This window comes from Podarcis pityusensis (genome assembly GCF_964106645.2).
Source record: "Podarcis pityusensis genome assembly, chromosome: Z".
Classification (NCBI taxonomy): domain Eukaryota; kingdom Metazoa; phylum Chordata; class Lepidosauria; order Squamata; family Lacertidae; genus Podarcis; species Podarcis pityusensis.
Window position 1 is genome coordinate 18562274 of NC_138044.1, and position 15437 is coordinate 18577710.

The window sequence follows — 15437 nt, forward strand, 5'->3', positions numbered from 1 at the left end:
AAGCCTAGTAAGTTATTGTTCAGCATTGGGAAGGAGGGAAGGGCTCTGGAATGCTGCCAGAGCCCTGACACTTAAACCTTATGCAAAGGCAGCTTTTTGCCTTGGAAGCTGCTCCTAGTTCTTTTGAAAAGAAACCTGGGTCATTTACTTCAGAGCTGAAAGAAAAGAAACAAGGCTTCCTTTTTTTGTTTAAGCCTCTTTCTTCCACTCTTTGTGTTTCTTTCTTTCTTTGTGTTTGCTTGTTTTTCTCTCATGTCACAGAATTGGTTTTTTTCATGTTTAGTAATAGAATTAAATTTGTGGGAACCATCTCACCTTTCCTTTGATATCTGTGGTACTAATTAATTCTACAGCTTGAATTTTAGAGAAAATGTGCTAATTTAAAAATTATCTGTACTTCAGAATCACAGTTTTAACAAGACGTTAAACATAAGTCAATAATTTTATGTTTTGGTCCTCGAAACAATAGTAGTTAGGAGAAATCCACCCACTTCACCTCTATATACTTCCATCCATATTTCAGATAGCCTGTTATACTATATCAGCTTACAGCGATGTTTTGCTGATGACATAATCTATCATGATGTTGGATGCCAGACATGGCGCAGCCCTACTTGCAGCCATTTTATTTCTAACCTATGTTTATGTAGGATCCTCACTTCAGCCAGTCAATCTCCATGCCTTTTCCAGTAGCAGAAAATCTCATATATGATATCAATTGCCTGTGGGACGTGCTTCCATTGAAGGCATATTCCCCCTGAGGTACTTATGGCTGTTTGTTGTCCATTATTTCTGTTCTCAGTATTAATAGTACTATGCTATTTCAGACTTTAAAATATCCCAGCTGCATCTCTAGAGGTGGAACCCATAATTGCATAGAACCTAGTACAAAAGCGTATGATGCAATCTCTGTGCTTAAATGTGGTTCTTCTAATGATGGTTTATGAGAAATGAAATTGCCCTTCACCATCCGGAAAAACTGGACTTATGGCAACCCTATTGTTTATCATGTAGAGGGGATTTGTGCAGAAGACAGAACAATATGGACCCACTGCCTTGTGGTATATCTTAAGGAGAAGAAAAGGCTAAGGAGTAAACCCTACACAAGTCCAGAGTGGAGTCCTAAGGTAGTTGTATTGAGCCTTGTATGCATCACCTTGCCAATAAAGGCCCGTATAGTTAAAGCTATGGTTTTCCCAGTAGTGATCTATGGAAGTGAGAGCTGGACCATACAGAAGGCTGATCGCTGAAGAATTGATGCTTTTGAGTTATGGTGCTGGAGGAGACTCTTGAGAGTCCCATGGACTGCAAGAAGATCAAACCTCTCCATTCTGAAGGAAATCAGCCCTGAGTGCTCACTGGAAGGACAGATCCTGAAGCTGAGACTCCAATATTTTGGCCACCTCATGAGAAGAGAAGACTCCCTGGAAAAGACCCTGATGTTGGGAAAGATGGAGGGCACAAGGAGAAGGGGATGACAGAGGACGAGATGGTTGGATAGTGTTCTCAAAGCTACCAGCATGAGTTTGACCAAACTGTGGGAGGCAGTGGAAGACAGGAGTGCCTGGAGTGCTCTGGTCCATGGGGTCATGAAGAGTCGGCCACAACTAAATGACTAAACAACAACAACAACAAATGCCTAGTTCAGGCAACGCCTGCAGACAAGTTGGTGCCAAACATATAGCTCTGCATTCTTTGGGCTACATCAGTGCAGCCAGAGGTGGGGTCTTGTCATATGGGCAGCCCAGGATTGGCCAGGCTTGTGCCACAAAGAGATCCCTTCTGTGCTGCTAATGCAACAGAACCAACATTAAGGGTAGCTCCTCCTTTTTTTAAAACATGTTTTTATTAAAGTTTTCTTGGTTTACAAAAGAATGCGCAATGTCTCTTTTTTCAAGTTACATTTTCTACAGATCAGTTTCATTTATTGAGACATTAGTGTTACAACAGGAAGAAAAGAAGGGAGAGAGGTGGAGGGGGGAATGGTGAGTGGGGTGGGTTTGGGTGGCAATGCTTCTATTCTACTTAGTGTATAGGTGGGGTTTTGTGTCAGGGTCACTTTTGTGGGTTCTCTTTACTATTCGCTTGTATTTCTTTGGTGGTGAGAGAGGTTTGGTGTGGCCTAAGGTGTGGTTGGTTGTCTTTATTTGGCTGTAGTGAAACTTGTTTTCGTGTGTGTGTTTTTGGATCATGTTAGCCAGATTGATTTGTATGCTTTTGGTGGGTTCTTGTTGGACTGTGTATGTGATAAAAGGTAACCATACCGGGGTGAAAGCGTCTTCTTCTATTTGTCCCTGTGTCAGTTTCAATTTGTTGGTTAGTTTTTCTAATAAGGCTGTTTCCCATACTATTTGATACCATGGGTCTATGCTTACTCCTGACAGGTCTCTCCAGTGTCTGGCTATGATGCTTCTGGCTGCTGAGAGTGGATGGCTCCTTCTTGTGCATAAACTTTTGCCTCAGCCTTATTACCCACCTGCTAGCTAGTGTGACATGAACATAAACAAATGGTAGGGGAGAGATGTTCACTTATGAACTACAGCTCCAATCTTTATTTTTCTACAAGGATATGTAGGTTATTGGTTTTGTCAGGGCAGGATGCTGTGGCACAAAATCTGAGGCCTCTCTCAGCAGAATGTGGAGGAGGATCCTGTACAGGGGAAAAAAGGGAAAAAACAAGAATCTCAAGAACAGGGGACCCAGCAAAGTAGAGAACTGCTTACCCGACTTTGGGAAGGCGGTTGTGTGAGGGCTCTGGCAGCATCCCAGAGCCCTCCGATTTCCTTTCCAAGGCATGGTAAGCTTCAGAAAGCCAGGCGCCTTGCTCTGCCGCAGTGCAGCATTTTAGAGCGGTGACAACATTTTCTTTGTAGAGAGTGGGCGGACCTGATGTAGTGCACAATTAAGAAGATCCACTTGAGGGCGCCAATACAGGCTTCTCACAGGGCGCAATTTTATGTAAGGTCCCTCCATTTTGTGTGGCTTTTGGAGCACTGACGCAAGAGCGATGGGCTGCTGCCATAGCAATGCCCCCCCCCCCCGGAAAGCCGGAAGCTTGTAAACCTTACGCAAAGGCAGCTTTTACGCTTTGAGACCCATGGAAAAATAAGCTGGGGTCAGTTTACTTTAGAGTTCAAAAAAATAGAAATAAGCCTTGTCCTGTTGTGTAAGCCTCTTTCTTCCCTTCATCCCTTCTCTCTCTCTCTCTCTCTCTCTCTCTCTCTCTCTCTCTCTCTCTCTGTGTGTGTGTGTGTTTCTGTTTGTTTCTATGTTTCCCTCATCACAGAATTGGCTTTTTTCATTTTTAGTAATAGAGTTAATTTTTTAGGGAATAATATCTCAGCTTACCTTTGATATCTCGGCTACTAAATGTGCTTTAAATGTGCTAATTTTAAAAAATGTGCAGTATAGAATCACAGTTTTCTCAATATGCTAAAGATAAATTAAAATGTATTCCTTTTAGACCCCTAAGCAGTTGCAGTTGGCAGGACCATTACCTCGTTCCTCTCTACATACTTCAATCATTATTTCACACATCATATTATCTCAGTAAACCACAAGTTTTAGCTGGTGACATATGACGTTGTTGAAAACCAGACATGGCCACACCATAGTTGCAGCCCTTTTCATTTCTAACCTATGTTTATGTAGAATGTTCATTTTAGACTGTCACTCTCCATGCCTTTTGAAGTATTTGAACCTCATATATTATATAATACATTGTCTGTTGGGCCTACTTTTTTTATAGGATATATTCCTCCTGAGGTACTTAACAGTCCAGTCCAATTTATGCTGTTTTCATTTTTACATAGTGCAAAGCTTCTTCAGTCTTAAAAGAAACCCAAATATCCTTCTAGTGGTGGGACCCCAGAATTGCCCAAAGACTTCCTTGTACAAAACGATAGAATTGAACCTTTGCACTTAATTGTGTTTCTTCTAATGGTGGTTTCTGAGACATGAAGTTGCCCTTCAACTTTTGGCTTTAAAGTGCTTCTGTTTTGTTACCTCAGGAGAGCCTTATCTGAATTTAACCGACAACTGTGTATTATGTAGAGGAGGTATTTGAAGATGGAACAATCCTTACCAGCTACCATAGGTGTAGTCAAAATTTATTTTAAGGGGGCAGGATTGATGTTGGGAGAGAAGAACTGAGATATTTGTGACACAATTGGTCAGTTAGTTAAGTGCTCATGTTGTTTTTTTGCTTTATTTCAGGGAGGGCACTGCCCCTCCACCAGATATGCCCATGCCAGCTGTTTGTGGGATATGTTCTGGAGAAGAAAAGGCTAAGGTGTAAACTCTAAACAAGTCTGTAGTGGAGTCCTTAAGGCGGTTGGCTGGCATGTTGTGCCAAACATATAGTTCGCTTTCTTTGGACTACATCAGCACAGCCAGGGGCGGGGTATTGTCATCTGGGCAGCCCAGGACTGCCCCGGCTTGTGCCCCAGAGAAGACCCTTCAGTGCTGCTAATGCAGCAGAATCAACATTAAGGGTGGGTCTTTTTGTGCATAATCTTTTGCCTCAGCCTTATTAAGCATGTGCTAGTTGCTGTGACCAGAATAGAGGCAAATGGCAGTGGGGAGGTGTTTATAACTTCACTTTTGAATTGTCGCTCCATTCTTTAATTTGCTGCAAAGATATATCCCTCATTGGTTTTCCCAGGGAGGATGTTCGGGGACAAAATCTAAGGCCCCTCTCAGCTGAATGTGGAAGAGGATCCAGTATTGGGGGGAAAGGTGTAAAATAAGATACCTCCAGAACCAGGGGCCCAAGCAAGGTGGAGGACTGCCTTCCCGACTTTGGGTAGGTGGTTGGAGAAGGGTTCTAGGATACTGCCAGAGCCCTCCTCCAAATACCTTCCCATTTCCTTTCCAAAGCATGGTCAGCTTCTGAGAGCCAGGCGCCTTGCTTGCTTTGCCGCAGTGCGGTATTTCAGAGCTGTGACCGCACTTTCTCTGCACGGGGAGGGCGGACCTGAGGTGGTGCACAGTTAAGAAGAGACACTTGAGGGCGCCAATACAAGCTTCTCATAAGGCTCCATGTTATGAAAAATTACGAAGTCCCTCCATTTTGTGTGGCTTTTGGATGCTGCTAGACCCCTTTCCCCCCTTCAGTATTCCGAAAGCTTAGTAAGGTCTTGCCTAGCTTTGGGAGGGAGAGGTTCTGGTATGCTGCCAGACCCCTGACCCATAAACCTTATGTAAAGGCAGTTTTTTGACTTGGAAGCCGCTTCCAGAATAAACTGGGATCATTTACTTCAGGGTTGGAAAAAAATAACAATAAACCTTGCCTCGTTGTTTTCCCCATATCACAGAGTTGGCTTTTATCAATTTGAGTAATGGATTGAATTTTTTAGGGAACAATTTGTCACCTTACCTTTGATATCTATACTACTAACTACTTACATAGGTTTAATTATAGAGGAAATGTGCTAATTTAAAACTAATCTGAAAGATAAGTTTTTATTTAAAAATTATCTCCTTCAGGCCTACTTAGCACAACATCTGCAGCAAAATTGGTGCCAAACATATAGCTCTGCTATCATTTGGACCACATCAGCAGAACCAAAAGTGTGGGCAGCCCAGAACTGTCCAGATCACTTTAGTGCTGCTAATGCAACAGAACCAGCATTAAGTGTGGGTCTTTGTTGTTCATATTCCTTAGTTTTATTGTGCATCTGTTAGCCAGCACAACAAGAACAGAAACGAGTGGCAAAGGGGGGGGGGAGGTGTCTGCAGCATCACTAATGAACCTAGACTCCATCCTTTACTTTGCTGCAAACATATGTGAGTCATTGGTTGTGTCAGGGCAGGATGCTGGGGGGGGGGGCAGAATCTGAGGCTCCTGTCAGCTGAATGTGGACAAAGATCCTGTATGGGGGGGGGGTCAAACCACCAGAACAGGGGGCCCCAGGAAGGTGGAGGTCTTCATACCAGATTTAGGGAAGGCGGTGGGAAGCCAGAGCCCTCCCATCTCCTTCCGAAAACACGGTAGGCTTCCCAAAGCCTGGCGCCTTCCTTTTCCGCACTGTGCCGACAGTTTCTCTGCACAAGTCACTGCCAAGTTGAAATGACACACAGTTAAGAAGATACACTTCAGGGTGTCTGTATAGGCTTCTCACAGGGATCCGTTTTATGAAACATAAAAACATACAAGGTCCCTCTATTTTGTGTGACTTTTGGAGCGCAGCTGCCTTCTGAAAGCTGAAAGCCTAGTAAGTTCTTGCTCAGCTTTGGGAAGGAGAGAACGGCTCTGCCCTGACACTTGAACCTTATGCAAAGGCAGCTTTTTGCTTTGGAAGCTGCTCCCAGTTCTGTTGAAAGGAAACCAGGGTCATTTACTTCAGGGGAAATAAATGTCTTCCCCTTTTGTTTAAGCCACTTTCTTCCCTTCTTTGTGATTGATTGTTTGTTTGTTTGCATATGTGTTAAAGGTAAGTCAATTATTAACTGTTTTAGACCCCTAAGCAGTAGTAATTGGCAGAACTTCACCCCTTTCACCTCTATATACTTCCTTCCTTATTCCAAATACTGTGTTATATCATTATACAGCAATGGTTTGCTGGTGAAATACTATATAATGATGTTGGATGCCCCACATGGCCCAAACCTACTTGCAGCCCTTTTATTTCCGACCTACATGTTTATGTAGGATGCTCATTTCAGGCGGTCAATCTCCATGCCTTTTCAAGCAGCAGAAAACATAATATATGAAATAATACATTTCCTGTAGGAGCTGCTGCCGTTGCTAGGTATTATTCGTCCTGAGGTACTTAAGGCTTTTACTTGTCCATTATTTCTGCTCTCAGTTTTAATAGCGCTATGCTATTTCGGTCCTTTAAAAAGCACAACTGCATCTCTAGTGGTGGACCCAGAATTGCAATTAGCCTAGTACAAAAGGGTATGATGCAACCTCTGTGCTTAATTGTGGTTCTTCTAATGATGGTTTCTGAGAAATGAATTTGCTCTTCTGTTGTTGACTATAAAGAGCTTCTATTTCCTTACCTCAAGAGACCCATTCCCTCATCTTAGTTTAACCAACAACCATTGCTTAGTGTTGCCATATTTCAAACAGTGAAAATCTGGATAGAAAAGTTGTTGAGCTTTTCTGCGCAAAATCACTATTTTCATGGAAGAAGGGCTGCCATATGTCCATAATTTCCTATACATTTTCTGTCCAGATGTTCACTGTTTGAAATATGGCAACCCTACCCTAAGCAGGAGCAGTTGGCAAGACAATACCCTGTTTGCTTTACATACTTCCATTCTTATTTCAGACATGGTCTTATCTTGGTATACAACAATGTTCAGCTGGTGAAATATCAGAATGTTATAATCCAGACAGAGCCCAACCCTAGTTGAAGTTCTTTTCTTTTATGACCTATGTTTATGAAGGATGTTCATCTCAGTCTGTCAATCTCAGTGCCTTTTTGAGTAGCTGAACTCCATATTTGATATAATACATTGCCTATAGGACCAGCTTTTCTTTTGAGCAATCTCTTACTGAGCTACTTAATACTGTTTCATTTCCATTATGCCTGTTCTCACAGTGCTATACTAAAAAAAGCAGTTCTAAAAAATGGTACAACCCTAGAATTCCATATAGAGCTTTCCTTGTAAAAAGGTAGAATTGAACCTCTGTGCTTAATTGTGGTTCTTCCAATTTATGCGAAATGAAGTTGCCCTTTAGCTGTCTGCTTTAAGGAATTCTATTTTGTCACCTCAGGAGAGCCATCCCATTATCTCTCTTTAACCAACATGTCTCTCATTTAGAGGGGGTTTGTGAAGACAGAACAATCCTTACCTACTGCCATGGGCACAGCCAGGATTTATTTCAGGTGGACAGGATTTTTGTTGTGGGGTGGTGGTGGTGGCAGAACTGAACTATCTGTGACACGATTGGTCAGTTAGTTAAGTATTTTTTTTTAAATTTGCTTGATTGGGGGCAACTGCCTCCAGCACCCCCTTGATATGTCCATTCTCGCTGCCTTGTGGGATTGCTTCTGGGGAAGAAAAAGCTAAGGAGTGAACCCTACACACAAAAAGAGTGTAGTCCCTAAGGCATATTGCACCTCTCCTTCAGGCAACTCCTGCATCCAGATTGGTGCCAAACCCTTTCCTTGGGAGCAAATCAGTGCAGCCAGTAGGGTGGGTCTTGTCATTAAGGCAGCCCAGGATTGTCCAGGCTTGTGCCCCAGAGCTTCAGTGCTTCCAATTCAACAGAATCAGCATTATTAAATGTCGTTCATTATTGTGCATATCCTTTTGCCTCAACCTTATTATGCATCTGCTAGCTAGCGTGACAAGAACAGAAGCAAGTGGCGGAGGGAGGTATTATTAAGCTTCACTTATTATTATTAAAGAGTGACTGCAATCTTTATTTTGCTGCAAGGATACGTATGCCATTGATTTTGTCAGGGCTTGATGTTGGGGGGACGACAAATTCCGAGGCCTCTCTAAGCTGAATGTGGACCGAGATCCTGTTGGGGGGAACACACACATGAAACCAGAAACGTCCAGAACCAGGAGCCGCAGCAAGGTGGTGGACTGCTTACCTGACTTTGGGAAAGCAGTGACAATCTCATTCCCAAAGCAAGGTAAACTTCCCAGATCTAGGCTTCTTGCTCTGCCGCAGTGCGGTATTTGAGAGCTGTGACAGCACTTTCTCTGCACGGGGAGGGCGGACCTGAGGTAGTGCACAATTAAGAAAATCCACTTGAGGGCGCCAACACGGGTTCTCACATTTTATGTAACATTACAAAGGCACCATTTTATGTAACATTACAAAGTCCTTCCATTTTGTGTGGCTTTTGGAGCACAGTGGGAGGGCTCTGGGATGGCACCAGAGCCCTGCCTTCCCTTCTGTAAGCCAGAACCTTACTAAGTGCTTAGTAAGTGCTACCAGAGTCCTGACACGTAAGCCTTATGCAAAGGCAGCTTTTTGGCTTGGAAGCCGCAATGAGTCTCATGGAAAAATAAATGGGTAATTTTATTCAGAGTTGGAAAAAAATAAAAATAAACCTTCCTCTTTTCTCTGAGCCTATATTTTCCCTTCTCCCCTTATTTGTGTGTGTGGGAGTGTTTCTGTGTCTCCTTCCTGTCACAGAATTGGCTTTTTTCATATTTAGTAATAGGATTAATTTTTTAGGGAACAATTTCTCACCTTACCTTTGATATCTATGCTACTGATTGCTTCCATAGCTTCCAGCCATGGCCCAGCCCTACATGGAGCCCTTGTGAAGATAGAATAATCCTTACCTGCTGGCATGGGCATAGGCAGGGTTTATTTTAGGGTATCAGGATTGATGTGGACAACACAGTTGTTTCTGTTATTAAGCTTTTTCTTGATTTAGAGGAGGGCAGCTGGTCCCCTGCACCGCCTTGGCTGCGCCCATGCCAGATGCCTTGTGGGCTACCTTTGAGAGAAGAAAAGGCAAAGCAGAAAACCCTACACAAGGTGGTTCTGGCATTTTGTAGACCTCCTTCTGCTTTCCTTTGGACCACTGTTGCGAGACGAACTGGGCAGCCAGTCTTGTCATCTGGGCAGCCCAGGAGCTCTGCACAAATTGCCTAGGTTTGTGCCCCAGAGGTCCTTTCAGTGCTACTAATGCAACAGAACCAACATTAAGGATGGGTCTTTGTTGTGCATATTCCTTTGCCTCAGCCTTATTACCCATCCGCTAGCTAGTGTGACAAGAACAAATGGAAGTGGCATGGCAAAGGTATATGTAGTTTCACTTAGGAAATGTTTGTCCACTCTTTATTTGCTACAATGATATTTAAGTTATTGGTTTTGACAGGGCATGATGCTGGGGGCAAAATCTGAGGCCCCTGTCAGTTGAATGTGGAGGAGGATCCTGTATAGGAGAAAAAAGGCGCAAAACCAAATACCTCCAGAACAGGGGACCCCAGGATGGTGCAGGACTGCTTACCTGACACTGGGAAGGCAGTGGCATGAGCCCTCCCATCTCCTTCTCAAAGCACAGTAAGGTTCCCAAAGCCTGGTGCCTTGCACTGCGCCAGCATTTTTTCTGCATAAGTCACCTCTGAGCTGAAGTGGCGCACAATTAAGAAGATCCACTTGAGGGCGCCAACACGGGTTCTCACATTTTATGTAACATTACAAAGGCGCCATTTTATGTAACATTACAAAGTCCTTCCATTTTGTGTGGCTTTTGGAGGGCAGCATGAGAGCTCTGGGCTGCCGCCAGAGCCCTGCCTCTCCTTCTGGAAGCCGGGAAGCTTTGGGAAGAAGAGGGGGGCTCTGGGTTGATACCAGAGCTCCAACATGTAAGCTTTCTGCAAAGGCAGCTTTTTGGCTTGGAAGCCGCATTGAGTCCCGTGGAAAAATAACATAGGTTTATTTTCTTCAGAGTCGAACAAAATAAAAATAAACCTTGACCTGTGGTTTTTGTGTTTGTTTGTGTGTATATTTGTCTGTGCGTCTGTGTTTCCCTCATGTCACAGAATTGCCTTTTTCATGCTTAATTACAGAATTAGATTTCTGGGAACAATCTCTTACCTTACCTTTGATATCTATGCTACTAATTACTTCTACAGCTTTAATGTTATAGAAAATGTGCTAATTCATAAATAAATAAATAATAAAAATTTATAAATAAATAACCTGTATTGTAGAATCACAGCTGTAATAATATGCTAAAGTTAAGTCATAAACTAAGTCACTACTAAGCAGTAGTGGTTGGTGGTACAATACCTTGTTTGCCTCTACATACTTCCCTCCTTATTTCAGACATCGTCTTATCTCGGTATTCCACGATGTTTAGCTGGTGAAATATCACGATGATGAGAAGGAGACAGAGCTCGGTCGTAGTTGCAGCCCTCTTCATTTCTGGTCTTTGTTTTTGTAGGATGCTCATTTCTGTCAAACTCCATGCCTTTTGAAGTGGCAAAAAGTCATAGAACCTACTTTTCTTGTTAGGTTTATTTTTACTGAGGTACTTCATGCTGTTTCCAGTTCATTTTTCCTGTTTTAATTTTTACATAGTGCTATGCTTTTTCAGACCTAAAAAAAATCCTTCATGCATTCCTAGTTGTGGAACCCCAGAATTGCATAGCACCTTCTTTGTACAAAATGTATGATTTAACCTCTGCTCTTAATTGTGTTTCTTCTAATGATGGTTCTTAAGAAATTAAGTTGCCCTTCAGCTTTCAGCTTTTAAAAGAGCTTATTCCAGCACATCCTGCAGTCAAGTTGGTGCCAAACATACAGCTTGGCTTTCTTTTGGACCACATCAGTGTGGCAAAAACGGGGGTCTTGTCATCTTTCTTGTCCATTTTTCCTTTTCTCATTTTTATATAGTGCTATGCTTTTCCAGTCCTAAAAAAATCCCAAATGCACCTCTGGTGGTGGAACCCCAGAACTGCACAGAGTCTTCTGCATACTTAAAGGTACTATTGAACCTCTGCGCTTAATTGTAGTTCTTCTAATTATGGTTTCTGAACAATTTGCATTGGCTGCCATGTCGTAGCTAGGATTTCTGTTGGGGGGGGCAGGATTATTGTTGGAGAAGCTTGAACCATGCTAACAGTAACATGGCTGGTTAGTTTGTTAAAACATTTTTTTAATTTGCCTGATTTAATAGGGAAGCTGCCCCCCTGCCCCCGCTCATTCCTGCTGCCTAGTGGAATATCTTCAGAAGAAGCAAAGACTAAGGAGTAAACCGTACACAAGTCCCGCAAAGCTCTGCTTTTCATTGGACTGCATCAGCGCAGCAGTGGCGGCGACGGCAGGGGGGCAACCCGGAACCTTGGTACACACTGCCCTGGCTTGTGCCCCAGAGAGGTCACTTTGATGCTGTTAATGCACCAAAACCAACATTAAGGGTGGGTCTTTCTTGTGCATATGCTTTTGCCTCAGCCTTTTCAACCATTTGCTAGCTAGTTTGACAAAAACAGAAGCAAATGGCAGGGGGGAGGTGTATGCCGTTTCACTTATGAAACGTTGCTTCACCCTTTATTTTGCTGCAAATATCTTGTACATCCTGGATTTTATCAGAGCAGGATGCTGGGGAGCAAAATCTAAGGCCCCTCTCAGCTCAATGTGGAAGAGGATCATGTATGTGGGGAAACCAAAACCCTCCAGAAGGGGCCTCAGTCAGGAGGAGGACTGCTTACCCAGGTGCCCTGCTCTGCCGCAGTAAGGTATTTGAGATCAAGTGGTGAGGGCAGTTTCTTTGCACAGGGCGTCACTCTGAGGTGGTGCACAATTAAGGAGATCCGCTTGAGAGCACCAATGCAGACTTCTCCAAGGGCACCATTTCATGAAATATTACATAATCTGTCCACTTTGTGTGGCTTTTGGAGTGCAGTGCAAGGGCTCTGGAAGGGGGGGGGGAGGCTTCCAGAAACCAGAGCTTTGGGAAGGAGGGAGGGACTCTGGGATCCTGCCAAAGTCCTTTGAAAGCTGACCTTATGCAATAACAGCTTTTCAGTTTGTAAGCCTCTTCTAGTTCTTTAGTAATAATCTGGGGTCAGTTTACTTCAGAGTTGAAAAATAAATAAAAATAAACCTTGCCCTCAGGTGTGAATCTCTTTCCTCCCTTCTCCTCTTCTTTGACTTTGTTTCTTTGTGTGTGTGTGTGTGTGTGTGTGTGTGTGTGTATTTCTGAGTCTCCCTCCTGTCACAGAATTGGATTTTTTTCATGTTTAATCATAGAAATAATGTTTTAGGCAACAATCTCTCACATAACCTTTTATATTTAGGATACTAATTACTTCCACAGCTTGAATCGTAGAGAAAACGTGGTATTATAAAAGTGAAGTGTACTATAGAATTACAGTTGTAACAATATGTTAAAGTTAATAAAAAATTATCCATTTTAGACCCCTAAGCAGCAACAGTGTTCAGGACATTAAAGCCCCCTTGCCTCTACATAGTTACATCCTTATTTCACACATCATGCAGAACCCTCCCATCTCCTTCCTAAAGCATGGCAAGTGCTTGTGCAGCTTTGGGAAGGACAGAAGGGCTCTAGGACCCTGCCAGAACCTGGGAATGTCCTTCCCAGAGGCAGGTGCCTTGCTTTGCCTCCTTGCTCTCATTGAGAGCAGTGTCTACGCTGGCAGTTTCCATGCACAGGGCACTGAGCTGATGAGCTGACATAGTGCAAAATTAAGAAGATTCATTTGTGGGCACCAATATAGGTTTCACATAGGGCACCATACATGTATTATGGAAAATTACAAAGTCTGTCCATTTTGTGTGGCTTTTGGAGCACTGCTCAAGGGCTTTGAGATGCTCAAGAACCCTGCTCCACAGCTTCTGAAACTTGCCCAGCTTTGGGAAGGAGGGAAGGTTTCTAGGATGGCTTGCAAGCTGCTCCTAGACCCATGCAAAAATAAAAAGGAATCATTTACTTCACTGTATTAAATATCTATCTATCTACATAGCCCTGTTTAATCGTCTCTCTTCTTGTCCCCCCTTCTTAATGTGATTGTTTGTTTTTCTGTATGCTTCTGTGTCTTTTATTTTAGACATGGTGTTATATTGCTATACCACAGTATTTAGCTGGTGAAATATCACAATGCTGAAAAGCAGACAGAGCCCAGCCCTAGCTGCAGCCCTATTCATGCCTGACCTACGTTTATATAAGATGATCATTTCAGCCAGTCAATCTCCATGCCTTTTCAAATAACAGAACTACATGTGCGATCTAATACGTGGCTTCTAGGACTTCTTTTCTTATAGAGTCTGTTCCTCCTGAGGTACTACTTTTACTTTACTTTTAAATCCTTTATTAGGCATAGCACACCACAGAGTAACAAACAAACATCATATACAGACTGTATAAAATACGGGCTCAGCGAACACAATTTATCCCAGTCCTATTCTTAACTCCAAGAAATAAATCGATGTACATAGATAATATAATACAACAACACAGCAACATCACCTACCATTAAAAACCACTAAGTCTCTTTATCATGGCCCATTCTTTCTTCATGGACAGCACTTAAAAATTCAGCCACTATTATAGTGGTTTGATCATCGCTGTCCGCCAGCAGGTCCTGAACAGTTGATTGAGTAAAAATCTGTCTATTAACTTTTAGGGCCTCAAATAATTGTTTTCTGGCATAACTACCAAAATCACAGGAAAAGAATATATGCTCTAGAGTATTGGGTTCCTGTTTTCTGCATTTGCAGAGACGCTCTGATTCTGGGATAGCTAAGTATCTTCCTCTCACTACCACCGAGGGAAACATGTTGAATCTGGCCAACATAAACAGCCTACACAATTCATGTTTCTTCAGATTTGTCATGTATCCCTTTTGAGGTACTATTTATTGCCCATTATTCCTGTTCTCATTTTTACATAGTGCTAAGCTTCTGCAGACCTAAAAACAACCCTGAATGCAGCTTTAGTCATAGAACCCCAGAATTGCAAAGAGACTGTCTTGTACAAAAAGGTTGAATTGAACCTCTGTCCTTATAGTGGTTCTTTTAAATATGGTTTCTGCAAAATAAAGTTGCTCTTCATATTTTGATTTTTAGGGCTTCTGTTTTTCTCCCTCACTGACAACTGACCACTGTCTCTCATGTGGAGGGGTTTTGTGAAGAAGGGATGCTGCCAGAGCCCTGCGCTCACCCTCCCAAAAGCTGGAAGCCTAGTAAGTGCCCAGCTTTGGGAATAAGGGAAGGGCTCTGGGATGATTCCACCGCCCTGACATAGCCATCTAGAAGCCTGATAAACACCATGCAAATGCAGCTCTTTGCATCTAGTTCCATGGAAAAATAAAATGGGGTCATTTACTTCAGAGTTGAAAAAATAGAAAAGAACCTTTTCCTGGTTTAAGCCTCATTCCTTACTTTTCCTCTACTGTGTGTTTGTGAGAGTTTCTTTGTCTCCCTCCTGTCACAGAATTGGCTTCTTTCATGTTTAGTAATCTAGTTAAATTTATAAGAACAATGTCTCACCTTACTTCTGAAATCTATGCTACTGATTACTTCTACAACTTTAATGACAGTGAAAACATGCTGATTTAAAAATTATCTGTACTATACAATCACAGTTGTAACAATATGTTAAAGGTATGCAAAACTTTGTCCATTTTAGACCCCTAAGCAGTAGCGGTTGACAGAACAACATCCTGTTTACCTCTACATAGTTCCATCATTATTTCAGACATGGCCTTATCTTGGTATACTGCAATATCACAAAGTTGAAAACCAGACATAACACAGCCCTAGTTGCAGCCCTTTTCATTTTTGACCTATGTTTATGTAGGATGCTCATTTCAGCTGGTCAATCTCCATGCCTTTTCAAGTAGCCGAACCTCATATATCATATAATACATTGCCTGTAGGGACTTAGTGCTGTTTCCTGTCCGTTATTCCTTTTCTCATTTTTACATAGTGCTATGCTTTCCCAGCCCTAAAAAAAATCCCAAATGGACCTTTGATGGTGGAACACCGG